General features: G+C 38.2%; 1 protein-coding gene across 1 annotated transcript in view; it reads right to left on the reverse strand.

Moving 5' to 3' along the window:
- Window positions 1–13,984, reverse strand: part of Grin3a (glutamate ionotropic receptor NMDA type subunit 3A) — a 196,968-nt gene that overhangs the window by 123,852 nt on the left and 59,132 nt on the right. The window lies entirely within an intron of this gene.

Raw genomic sequence — 13,984 nt, forward strand, 5'->3', positions numbered from 1 at the left:
ACACAGCTGTCATATTATTTGATGCATTTTTATTTGTTGTAGTTTGTCTATTAAGTTAGAAGATATTGTTCTGGTCATTCTTTCCATATGGTTTTTAATATGGTCAGATTAGATAGATCTATATCACCAGAAGTGATTTTTATTGTTTTTCTATCATAATCATAAAAATGGTTACCACAGCATTGCATTATGTAGGGTTTTTAGACTTGTGACAATATACCGAATACTTTAAAGACAACATTAGAAAGTTAGTGGATCTCACAACCATAATTTTTTGAACGAAAATCAACAACATCATTTGGTAATGGATTTTTTATTCCTGAAAGAAAGCTGGAGCTAATTAGGCTCTGCTTTTTTTGGAGGTGGAACCACATCCCATCCCCACCTGTGGGCACCTGTTCACCTGTGCCACATACCTTTCTGTTTATCAGTATTTACTGGCATTGCAATTTGTGGCCACTGTCCAAGATGTTCACACCACTCAAATGAACTGTGACAATGTATAGAAGCTCTTGGCGTGGTGTTTTGAATAAATATTTAATATGTGACAACAGATTACTTTTTTAAATAGCTACCTTCAAGTTATGAGGAAAACATATTTTGAAATTATGCCGTCCTTTTTTTTGGATCATTAGAGCTGTCCATATTTTAAAGATTTGGAAGAATACACGAATCATCTAGTTTAGGTGCGCTTTGGGGGACATGGTGTATTTTGTGCAATCTCTGTATAGTGGTGGGCAGTTTGATCACATCTGTATGAATTACATTTATGGTTTCTTCACTTTTCTAGTAGCCAATTTTAGCACTTTGTGCTCTAGTAGAAAACTATCTATTGATTTTTTAAATCTTTGATAAACTTATTTGCTTTCTGTTATTTTAAATGAGGAATCTACTTTAATATGTTATGTTTATTTCCTAATTGCCAGTTAGGTTTTCGCAAGTGTGATTTTTAAGAGATTTGCTTGTTTTATTTATTTTAAAGAAGCTTGACTGGGCCTGATATCCCAAGCCTAAAGTTCCACTACTCATGAGGCCCAGGAGGAAGGTTCGTGAGTTCAAGGCTGCTCAGACAACAGCTTAAAGCCAGGCTAGGTAGCTTGGTAAGAATCCACCTACAAACAAACCCTTTTCAAAGGCTGGTGGTACAGCTCAGCGGTACAGTGCTTTTGTTGTGTATGGGAGGGTGAGTGTAAGCTGCAATATTTCAAACAAATGAACTCACAAAAATAGGGATTCGAAGATGGTGTGCCCAGTATGTACCATATCTAGGGAGCAGAGGAGCAGAAGCCAGAAGGCTGAAGATGATGGTCCTGCTCAAACTATGGCACCAGCCAAGGACAATGCGTGTAGTAAACTTCGAACCTCTACACAGATCTAGCCAATGGACAGGGCATTCTCCACAGCTGAGTGGAGAGCGGGGTCTGACTTTCTCACGAACTCTGGTGCCCCATATTTGACCACATCCCCTGGATGGGGAGGCCTGGTGGCACTCAGAGGAAGGACAGCAGGCTACCAAGAAGAGACTTGATAACCTATGAGCATATACAGGGGGAGGTAATCCCCCTCAGTCACAGTCATAGGGGAGGGGAGTAAGGGGAAAATGGGAGGCATGGAGGAATGGGAGGATACAAGGGATGGAATAACAACTGAGATGCAATATGAATAAATTAATAAAATATATTAAAAAAAGATGATACTCCAACATTATAGAGAGTTTTGGGTGTCTGTTCAGGCAGCAAACTGTCTCTGTTATCTTTTCATCATTTGGAAGCTGCTAACCTGCACTTTCTGTTTACTTAGGTAATTAATTTTATTCCTTCTCAAATATCTGATGAAGTTGAAGACCAGATAATTTGGTTTTACAATTAAGCTTAGTTTTTTAGGGGTTACGATGTTTTCAGATCTAGATAGATGTTTTTAGGCTGATAGAGATGACATATGATAGAAACTGATTCACATTCAGAATTTTAGACTCACCAAGATAGGAAAGATGTTTTCTTTTTAATTTTTTTTATTAATTTATTCTTGTTACATCTCAATGTTTATCCCATCCATTGTATCCTCCCATTCTTCCCCCCCCCCCATTTTCCCATTATTCCCCTCCCCTATGACTGTTCCTGAGGGGGATTACCTCCCCCTGTATATGCTCATAGGGTATCAAGTCTCTTGGAAAGATGTTTTCTTTAAGGTTGTCAAACACAAATAGCCAAAACACTATGAATGTAACATTTATATAATTGCTGATTGTTTTCTGGTTCTTCTTGCTGTATGTAGTTTATTGTATATATGCGTAATAATATAAATGTATATGTAAAAAACCCCACAAAAACAGTTGGACAGCAATGATAAGAAAAAAACAAATCAACTTATGTTCTATATTTTAGGTAAATCGTAAAATTTCTTTTTTCACCTATGTTTACCACATAATTTTAGAACTGGATCGTTGAGATCTACCTACTTAACTACACTTATTACTTTGTTCATATATAAAGTACTCTAATAGTTTATCTTTTGCTTTCAAGATGGCTAATTGCTGTGTTACTGAAATGGTTCGAGTGCTGGCTTATTTTACTTTCACAAAGGAAAATCTGCTTCCTAACTTAATAGCCCATTTTAAGCTGGTCAGTGCTCCAGGTACTAATTAGGAAAAGGCAGAATATATTTTCTATGGAATGATGACTGCTGTGTTTATCTTAATTTTTAATGAATTTCACTACTCATATTTTACTCAATTTTTACTTAATTCAACTTGTCTGAATAATTTGCAGCATTCATTTTACCTTTAGCTTGCTCTAAAATTTCCTAAAGTGACTTTGTTAAGTGAAACCCACCACCAATAATGTTGTATTCTTAAAAAATTTTTCAATTGAGGTGCTAATTAGACACCAGCTTGACTTCTCTGAGTCCAGTGAAGACTCAGCAGTAGGCCTTATCATCATTCAAAGAAAGCAATTGGTAAATGGCCTGAGTTATTTGCGGATTCTACAGGATTCCATGGAATCAACATTGGTCAACAACTCAACTAGATGTAACTCATTCCTGGCACTGGTAGTTTTACTTGGTGGCAAAAATATCTAGTTGGGCCATGGCTTTCCCTGTCACTTAGAGATTCCACATAGATTTAATCACACCTGTATGTATTTTAAGGGGCCTTTACTATAGTAGGTTTCTATATGCCACCCCCAAATGGCTCTTAGATATAGCTGTCCCTCCCTGTATTTCTCTCCCTTCTTACCCTCTTTTCTACTACTCCTTGCTTAATCCTTCTCTTCCAGTCTGTCCCCTGTATCTCCTTAACCATGAATTCTGCCTCCCCTTCCTTGGGAGATCTTCCCCTTCCCCATAGTCCTTTACTGTATATCCAACATCTGTAGTTATACAGATTGTAGTATGCCCAGTTTTTTGTCTCATATAGCTTTGTGTGGGCATTTTTTTACCTTACTGATCTTTTGTAGGTATATTGTGTCTTCTGATTTTGTGTTTTTATGGCTTATTTTGAGTGTGTGTTTCTTGAGTTTTTCCACTATTTATTTATTTATTCATTTATTCATTCTCATTTGTTTGTGCTTCTTAACTTGCCTGTTTGTTGAGAGAGAGAGAGAGAGAGAGAGAGAGAGAGAGAGAGAGAGAGAGAGAGAGAAATGGCATGCAGTTGGAAGGGTGAGGAGGTGGGGAGGATCTGGGAGAAGATGCCAGAGGGTAACCTGATCATTTTTTATAAATTTTCAAAACAAAACAAAAACATTTAATGATTTTTTTGTATTATTTGGCATAAAAGGTTTTGAAAATATATGTATTCGAAATTTTGTTCTTGCTGTTGAAATAGTTCTGCCCCATCTAGTTGTTTAAAAACCTTGCCATCCTTGCATGTCTCTTTCACGCCCCAGCTACTCACAGATCACGCACTGACTTATACTGTGGTCTTCCTTTGCTCATGAAACCTTTCCAGTGTTCTCACTCATTTTCTGTTTCTCCCAGCCTGCTCCATTGTCTTTGCACCCCCCTGCCACTCCAGCAGCCCATTTATCGTATCTATACATGGGGATATCTATCTTCTCTATGAAGCCTTAATGTTCATTTTCCCCTTGGGAAACTTCTTAGTTCATTAACAAATTCTGCATCCTCATTCTCTCATACCTTAAAAAATGAGCCAACTTTCCCCGTCATGATCATCTCATTATATTAATATTTTCCCTCTGATAAATGGGAGATCTGTTCCTCCTCTATAAAGCTCTATTAATAATCTTGTCCGTGAGAATTAATTTTGACCTTTTGTCTTTGCTCAGTTAGCAGTATATTTTTCTTCCTTCCTTCCTTTTCCTTCTCTTTGAGACCAGGTTTCATGTGGTTCAAGCTAGGCTTGAACTATGTGACTTTAAATTCCTAATCCTCTCGCCTCTGCCTGCAAGTGCTGAATTTACAGGCATGCACCACTATGCCTAGCGCTGGTTAGAAAATTTTGGCAGTATTGGTACTGGTGCCATCCTTTCAAACTCCCCACACACAAACACCATCCAGTTCTAGTTAGGTTTATTGGGCTCAATCGTTAGGTTTGCTTATTCTTACAATCTGAACATTTGTTTCTTGCTCTGCTTTAATTAAGCTCCAGATACACCAGTTCCTTGATTAAAATTACTTTTCACTTATTTTGTGTGTTTATGCATGTGGGCATTTATGTTCATCACAGTAAACTCATGGGGCATTGCACTTGGTGGCCTTTACCCACCGAACCATTTCATTTGGTTGATTACTGCTTCTCTGTTTGTTTTCCAGCTCTCGCGAGAACTAGCACTCGGTGAAATCCATCTGGTTACGCCCTTTGTTTTTAAAGGCCTCCTTTATTATCCTACTCTTCTCTTGCATCTCTGGAAGACATTTGTCCATTCATGTCAGTTATTTTTAGCTCAGCTCTCACGGCTTGTTTTACAGGCATAGACCCCTGCATCTGCTTCCTTATATGTTAATAAGAGTTTAAACGTTTTAGCCAGAGAGATAATCTGAAAACAGTTCACTGCTGCTGAACGTACCTGTTGCCAACCCCACCAGAATGTACTCCTTTGATTTTACTTCTCCATGTGTGAGACGTGTCTCCAAGTCAGATATCAATGGCATATTATTTCTTAACCTACGTGCAAAATTACCCTCCCTACCTCTAGTGCTCCTTGTAGTTAAGTATTCTCGAAATGTCAGTTGATTAACCCCAGGTTTGATTTTTTTAAACTACAAGATCACTGGAAACATGGGTTTTTGACATGTTTTACATTGAAAAAGCAAAAGTGTCACAGCATTGCTGTGAGGAATGAATGAAGCCCGTCTTTGCTGGCTGGCTTCATCACACCTGCTGCCAAGCTGAAGAGACTAACATTCATCTGTCACATGGAGTCAGCTGTGAGTCTTAGGCATAGCACAGAATCTGTCCAGGGGAACGTCTCCGTTATGTCTGTGCGGCAAATGCACCTTCTCAGAAGAGACGAGTATCTTAAAGCATTCATTGCTTTGCCAAAAGAACAGGCTCGATCAGCCAGGAAGCTTCTGCATTTTCAGTTTATAGAGCGTTCAAAGCATTACGATTCAAATACATTTCCTTCTGAATAATGGATGAGCTACAAAAATAGAAATTACTTCAATGGGAAAACTCTCTGATGATAAGGAATTCAATAGGAACTAGAAATTGCTAAAATTTGAGCCTCAGAGAACTGGGTGCCAAAACATTGTAATCAATGATATTGCTGTGTTTTAAAAAAACACATAGACTCATCTTTTAAGAGACACTCCTACCAATTTGATATGGACAGTATGAGCTTAACAATAAATACATGCACACATGTTTCCTTAGGGTCTGTATTTTGCCAATAATTACAAAATTCAGCTACAAGTGAAATGTCATAGTGGAAGAAGAGTTGCTGACATTCTTGAGTTTTCCTACGAGAGGAGAAAATGCTGAAAAATGCAAGTCATTACACAATACACGCTTGGTGCTGTGCTTTTATTGGTGTCTGGCAAGAGGAGGCCTCAGTAAGAGATCTGGCATGTGCCTACGGTTCCTATTCTTTCCTTGGTGTGCTGTGGCTGGCATGCTAGCACCTTTTCCACTTTTCTCTCTCCCATATACCACGCGGAAGTGAGAGATCTGTTCCACATCCCAGTTTCTTTCTTTGTCTCTGGGTTTTGTTATGGAGTTTGGCTTTTCACAACTGTGGGTTGTGACCACCCTTTGACTGTCCCTGCCTCTCTTGTCTATCACCCCTAAGTTAATTCCCGCTGTTTCTAACTTAGATCTAGTCTCAGTGCTGATTTCTCTTCCAGTATTTCTGGGGCATGGCTCTGGAAATGGAACATTACAGAGTATTTACTATTCAGACATCCCTCTAGAAGGTTACAGGATGTGGATAATGGAGCAATCTGGAGGCAGATCCAGAATTCAGAGTAGAGCTGTAACATTGCTCTCCACAGAGTCAGAACTCCTTGGTCTATCTCCAAATTTTACGATAGATGCCTATGAAGTGAAAATGGGAAAATAACAACTTGGAAGCTTCCCTAATGTGGAAAAATTATTCATCTTAAAACCTGCTGGATCCTGAATCTTCCTGTATTTATTGAAATAAGGTCCTGAGGGAGTGTACATTTTCCAGTGTTCCTTATCTGAGGTCCTTAGGACTTAGAACACAATTTAGACTCAACTCCTGCCATTCCTTAAGTGACCCAGAAGGAGAGAAATGGTCAACGGGTTTCAGTCAACTGGTCTGAGACAGAGTTTCTTAATGGATGCACAGAAGCTTTGACAACATGCATTTTCTTCTATAAGTGTCAACTCCCCAAGTGTTCCAGTAGAGAAATCTAAGCTAGGAGGGCCACGTAAGGCATGAAAGGTCACCCATGAGTAATGTGTTTACCTTCAGGCACTGGAGAGTCAGTGCTGAGCAGCAGATCTAGCCTGGGGCTTCCATGTTCACTAAAACTGCGTTTCTCTTAAAGTTCATGTTGAAATCTCACGCTACCCGGCTATGTGGGTATACGTACTTAGGAGATTATTCACTCGTGGGCAATGTTGCTTCTCAATTTTAAACAGCATATATATAAATCATAAAGTAATAAAATCCTAATTAAGGAAGATTTATATTAATCCAGAAAGTGCCCTAGAATGTGCATAAGGTAAATTGGTTTAACAATAAATTTAAAGGTTATACATTTTAAATACCTTGACTAGTTTGAAATGCTATTGTAGAACAAGGATAATAGTTAGAAACAGCCAAAATTAGAATTATATCATGAAACTTCAAGGCTTTTTTTTTTCTTTTTGAAAAATTTCTAGAATTCGGAAATGACACCATGCCATCATTAATTTAAAGAATTAAAAAAATGAACACAAGCATTTCTACTGGAATTTTTTTAGTGTTTCTTGATACCTGGCACATAACAGAGTCTTAACAATTATGTGTAGAACCAATCAGTAAAGAATCCTTTTTAGGGAAGACCAGAAAATCATAATATTGCCTGGTTATGTAGACATAGAGACAAACATAGGAGGGAACACGGTTGTTAGCATATTGGAGCACGCCAACTAAACAGTTATAAGAATGGCAGCCAATACCAGCACATACATAGAACAATAGAATAGGAATAGAAGTAATAGAAGAAGAGTAATAGAAATAGTAATAGTTGACTCAAAGATACTGATAATTGAACAGCCAGGTTAAGGACAATGGATAAAAAGGATTAGATATGTGTGTTCCCTCCTACTGAGAAGACAGAGAAAGAACCAGAAGTCTTCTAAACCTGAGTCTTCTGACTCCTGGGCTCTGTGTCCCGGCTGAAGGCATGGCCCAGTGTCAGAAATTTGACTTTATGTAGTTCATAGAATTCTTGCAGGATACTGAAATAAAGTGCAGAAGCTGTTCAAATACGAGATTATTTATTCTACAAAGCAATGTAAAGCTGGACTATAAATCTGGCCCTGGTGGTAGGGGCCTGTAATCTTAGCTAGTTGAGAGGCCAAGGAATGACAGCCACAAGTTCAAAGTCACTCTGGGATATAGAACCAGTTTAAGGCTACACTGGTCAATTTATCAAGACCCTGTCTCAAAATAAAAAGTAAAAAACCAAAACCAACCAACCAACCAACCAACCAACCAACAACAACAAAAAATCCCAACAACCCCAACCACAATCACAACAACAACATCAACAACAACAGCAGCAGCAACAACACCCACCACCACCGCCACCAGAGTAATAGTTCTGGGAATGTGGCCCAGTGTTCAAATACTTGTCCAGGATGTGTGAGACCCAAAGTTCAATCTCTAGTCAAACACAATTAACAAAAACCCCACTAAAATAACTAAAAAGACTGTGATTGATAAGCTAAAGTGTTAGATTCCCTAGGCCAGGGAGATGAAGGTATCTATGTCTTAGCTCTTGGATTCTTAGAATTGCCTTTGCCTAGATCATTTAAACCCCATGGAGTTCTTTCCTTGAAAACAAAGGACTCATTGACCCTCAGAACCTGCAGATAAGCCTGCTTAATCAGAACTCCAGGAACAGCAGGTAAATTGGCCTCCACTTTCACTGTTCAGAGTCCACAAGGAAGGAAATGTAATAACTTTTGTATCCTGATAATTTACAAATTATTATTATTATTATAAAATATATTTTATTAATTTATTCATATTACATCTAAATTGTTATCCCATCCCTTGTATCCTCCCATTCCTCTCTCCCTCCCATTTTTCCCTTACTCCCCTCCACTATGACTGTGGCTTTATTCTGCTACTCTGTTGACACCCATTAGAAACATGCAATGCAAATGCCTTATCCTGGCAGGAAGCCATATGTGGTATGCTGTGAGAACTTTCCTAGAAACAGCTCAGATCCTCTTCATAATGCAGTTCCTGCTCCATCTGTGTTACACTCTTCTTCAGGTCTTGATAATTTCATAGATTCCTTTTTCTGTGCTACAGAATTAGCTCCAATGTGAAAACTCTTATTCATTTGTTAAAATATAACACCAAATCTCTGAGAACATGAATGGATTTCTGTTCCATGTATTTAAAAGCAGTGTTTATTCCTCTGAGCACAGTGGTGTAGTCCTGCCATCCAAGCATGTGAGGAATTTGGGGCAGAAGATCATGAGTTCCAGGACAGACAGGACGCTGTAGCAAGATGCCATCTCATGGGGATGGGGGTGGGGCAGGGAAAATGCAGATCCTAGAATTTTATAATTTGCCTATATGCATTAGCCTGCCAGCTCTAAAATGACAAGACTCAAGTATTCATCATTTCTACTTCAGATAGATGGTAATTGATTGAGTAGAAACCCAGAGATGTACATTCATGGAGGGATTGTCAGTATAATGTGCTAACTACAGTTGCCCCAAACAATTAACATTTAGTAAAACAATTTTCTAATCTGTTGTTAAAGATAATACAATAACCTTGGTCTTCTAATCCCCCTGTCTACATTGAGTCCTGATGGACGTCTGGTGTGGCTTGTGGGCAGCCGAGAAGAATTAGATCCCTTATACCTGTAATTACGTCTGTGTAGTCTGCCACAAGAAATTATTTTCTTAGTCTAAAAACCTGTGTTGAAAATGCCATGTTTGCGGCAATTTCATTAACATTTTAAAATGTTAACAATTCTGTCAGGCCAAAGCGAAAATGACTGTGTGAGAAATGAAAGCTTGCATAACTCCGGGACCAGCTAGTCACAGCTCATTATCTTCCAGGCTTTCATTGTGCAGCCAGGGAGTGGGGTCAGCCTACACAAAATTTAGGGACAATTAAGAAAATTACTGTATGCAGGTGTGACTTATGGGCTGAGAATAACTAACTTTCCAAAAGATTGGATTAAACAAAATAAATAAGGATGCTGGAAAATCTAGAGCTGCTTTCTGGCTTAAGGCAGCCTTTAAGTTATTCATTATAAAGACGCCTTCTGGGGAATATGTCCACTTCTGACCCTGTCCTGAACACTTTGAAACTTTTTTCTTTGACTGTATTCCTCTGGGAGTGTGAAAAAGTCCTAGGCATACGTTCTAAGGTTCTTTGAGCTCATTTCTCACGCACACCCACGGGGATGAAAATATTGTCCCTGACCCCTATGTGTTGTGAACTGCCGCTGGGCTCCAAGCCTCATATTCTTCTTTTATAACTTTCAAACTTTGTGGAATAAAATATGTGAGAACAATCATGAGGGTAGAGCCTTTTACCACAGAGACAAAAGTAAAAAAAGAAGAAGAAGAAGAAGAAGAAGAAGAAGAAGAAGAAGAAGAAGAAGAAGAAGAAGAAGAAGAAGAAGAAGAAGAAGAAGAAGAAGAAGAAGAAGAAGAAGAAAAACTAGAGTGTAAGCAGCTAGATAAAAATTTTATATTTAGTTTAGAAAGTATTTACTCACTAACTATCCATTTTCCTCTACAGTAAATGATAGTGGGGACACAAATACAATAAAAATGTCCTTTCTTTGTAAGTAAATCTATTAAGCATGCTATATGTTAAGCTTTGGACTAAGGTGAATAATAATATTTCAACTTAATGGACTTTGCTTTCTCCTCAGAAGTCAGACAGGTCAGGATGAAAAGGCTAAGTGCTTCTGTAGAAGTCAATATAGAAATTGCTGTGGGATCCTTGTGGAGGGAGACCGTAAATATTTTAAATTACGCTGTGTGTGTGTGTGTGTATGTATGTATGTATGTATGTGTGTGTGCGCGCGCGCGCGTGTGTATGTGTGTGTGCTCATGTATGTACGCATGCATGCCTGTATTTATGTATGTATGTTCCACTGTGTAAGTATGGACTGTCAGAAGACAGCGTGCAGTAGCCAGCTCTCTTCTTCTACTACCTAACACTGGGGGTGGGGTGTATGGAACTCAAGTCTTTGGTCTTCGTGCATACTGATTTACTCATTGAGCAATCTTGCCAGCCCAAGAAATGTGATTTTACTGTAAATTAAGCCTTGAGAGGCCAGAAAGATAATTTGACCTTGATAAAATGAATGCTTGAGGTACATGCAACCAAGGCCAAAAGATATTCTTACTTGTTTTCCTTAAACATTTTAAAAATTAATTTATTCTTGTTACATCTCAATAGTTATCCCATCCCTTGTATCCTCCCATTCTTCCCTCCCTCCCATGTTCCCCTTATTCCCCTCCCCTATGATTGTTCCTGAGGGGGATTACCTCCCCCTGTATATGCTCACAGGGTATCAAGTCTCTTCTTGGTAACCTACTGTCCTTCCTCTGAGTGCCTCCAGGTCTCCTTCTCCAGGGGACATGGTCAAATGTGAGGCACCAGAGCATGTGAGAAAGTCATATCCCACTCTCCACTCAACTGTGGAGAATGTTCTGACCATTGGCTAGATCTGGGTAGGGGTTTAAAGTTTACCACCTGTATTGTCCTTGGCTGGTGCCTTAGTTTGAGCGGGACCCCTGGGCCCGAATCTGCCTATCATAATGTTCTACTTGTAGGTTTCTAGGACCCTCTGGATCCTTCTACTTTACTATTCTCCCATGCTTCTCTCATTTAGAGTCCCAATAGGATGTCCTCCCCTCTGTCCCATTTTCCTGGTAAGTGAAGGCTTTCGTGGGACATGCCCCTTGGGCTAATATGCAGATATAAGTGAGTATATACCATTTGATTCTTTCTGCTTCTGGGTTAACTCACTCATCATGATCATTTCTTACACCCATCAGAATGGCTAAGATCAAAAATTCAAGCAACACCACATGCTGGCGAGGATGTGGGGAGAGAGGAACACTCCTTCATTGCTGGTGGGAATGCAAACTAGTACGGCCACTTTGGAAATCTATCTGGTGCTATCTCAGAAAAAATGGGACTAGGGCTTCCTCAAGACCCAGCTATTCCACTCCTTGGAATATACCCAGAAGATGCTCCAGCACACAACAAGAAAATTTGCTCAACCATGTTCATAGCAGCCTTATTCATAATAGCCAGAACATGAAAACAGCCTAAGTGTCCATCAGTAGAAGAATGGATAAAGAAACTGTGGTACATATATACTATGGAATACTACTCAGCTATTAAAAACAAGGAATTCTGAAATTTGTGGATAAATGAATTGAGCTAGAAATGATCATAATGAGTGAGTTAATCCTTAAACATTTTTAGAACACAAACAGGAAGATTTTTTTTCCTCATCTTGTCCATTTTATAGGAGACAAGAGCTAGACAGTATAATGTAAATTTCAGCCATGGTTTCTCCTGCTGCTTATGAGTGCCTTCCCAAATAAACACTGTTTAGAATTAAGAATTGGAGCTTTACTTATGTAGCTGTTAAAAAGGAGAAGTATTTTTTCTTAGATAAAATCTTGAACTTCATTTATGACTAGGGTACAAACAGATTAACTCTGTCTAGATCCTGAAAAATAAAGGTTGAGGTTATGAAGATTAAAATGCTATATGGGAAAAAGAAAAGACGATACAACATCCAATTTTATCATTAATAGATTTTTAAAAATTAATTTGAGTTACTTTACTTTTTTTTTTTTTTTGAAACAAGCTCTCACTGTATATCCTTGGCTGGCCTGGAACTCATTGTGTAGCCCAGGGTGGTTTTGACTCACAAAGATCCTCCTGTCTCTGCTCCCAAATGCTAGGATTAAAGGTGTGTGCCATCGTATCTACTTTTCATTTCTGCCACACACCTGGCTGTTAGCAGATTGCTGTGTATAGTAGGTGGTCATCTTAATTACATGTAAAATTACAAAGACATCCTAATCTTTTACTAAATACTCATGTTTTCTTAAGATATAAAATTGCCTTATATTTTGTATATTCAAATGCCACTTTTTTAACATTATTGATTTAAAGCATGCCTTAGTCTACATTCTCTGACCTGGCCTCTCTAACTGTAGGGCATTCTTTTCTAGATAAAAATCAAGTAGCCTAAAATATATCACTTAAGGACATTTGGCTTTCCCAGTAATTATAAGACCATTTCCATATGATGAATTATCTTTTTTTTTAAATGAAGTTTTCCATCCCATCTTCTGAATCAAGAGAACTACTAAACAGAAAGGTACCAAATTATAATACACACGCATGCAGTTAAGTATAAAATAATAAACAGCATATTAGAAAAGTACTCTTATGGAATGATTACCTCTATATATTCATCCTTTATATCTATCTATCATCTATCTATCTATCTATCTATCTATCTATCTATCTATCGATCTATCTTCTATCTGTCATCTATCAATTCATCATGCATGTAACTATCTGTCAATCATCTATCTATCTATCTATCTATCACCTATCTATCATTGATGTATCATGTGTCATCTATACTTCACCTACATGCCATCTATTAATCTATTTGTCACCCACCCATCACATATCTTCTATTTTCTATCTGCCATCTATCACAACAGTTTCACAAGTAGCAGGATCTTATGTTTATATCAATTTTACATCCATTTTCTATAAGCAGACATAAAACTTAAGAAACTAATTGAGTAACTTGACCGAGTGGTACAAGAATCAAGAGGCAGAATTAAAATTCTAGTTCAGTGTAGTTCTGAATCCTTTGCCTTTAATCAGGGTGGTAACTGCCTAAAACCTTGCTAGGAGAGAGAAAACCTGTTTCCATGTAGTTAATATTTTCTCTGTACGTATTTAGAGGGATTTGTTCACGTCTAATGGTGTGGGAAAGAATAAACAAGAAAGACATAATCTTTGCTTTTATGTGAGCCATCTATGGGTTAATTATTTTTCACATAGAATTTAGTGACCTATTTGTTATACTTTAGCAAGCTAGTCTATGCTATCTTGATTCACTATGTAGAATGTTGAGGCTCAAAGCTTCTAAATATCCTGTCAAGAACTCAACAGTGAGTAAGGCATTAACCAGCGCTGAGTGCTGTCCTTACAATACAGCACTCAATACAGAATCAAGTCACAGATAACAGACCACGAGACACTGGTCTTTTGTTGCCCCCCTAACCATCTCAGAACTATTGAGTTTCAGAGT

This window comes from Acomys russatus, chromosome 2 (genome assembly GCF_903995435.1).
Source record: "Acomys russatus chromosome 2, mAcoRus1.1, whole genome shotgun sequence".
NCBI lineage: Eukaryota > Metazoa > Chordata > Mammalia > Rodentia > Muridae > Acomys > Acomys russatus.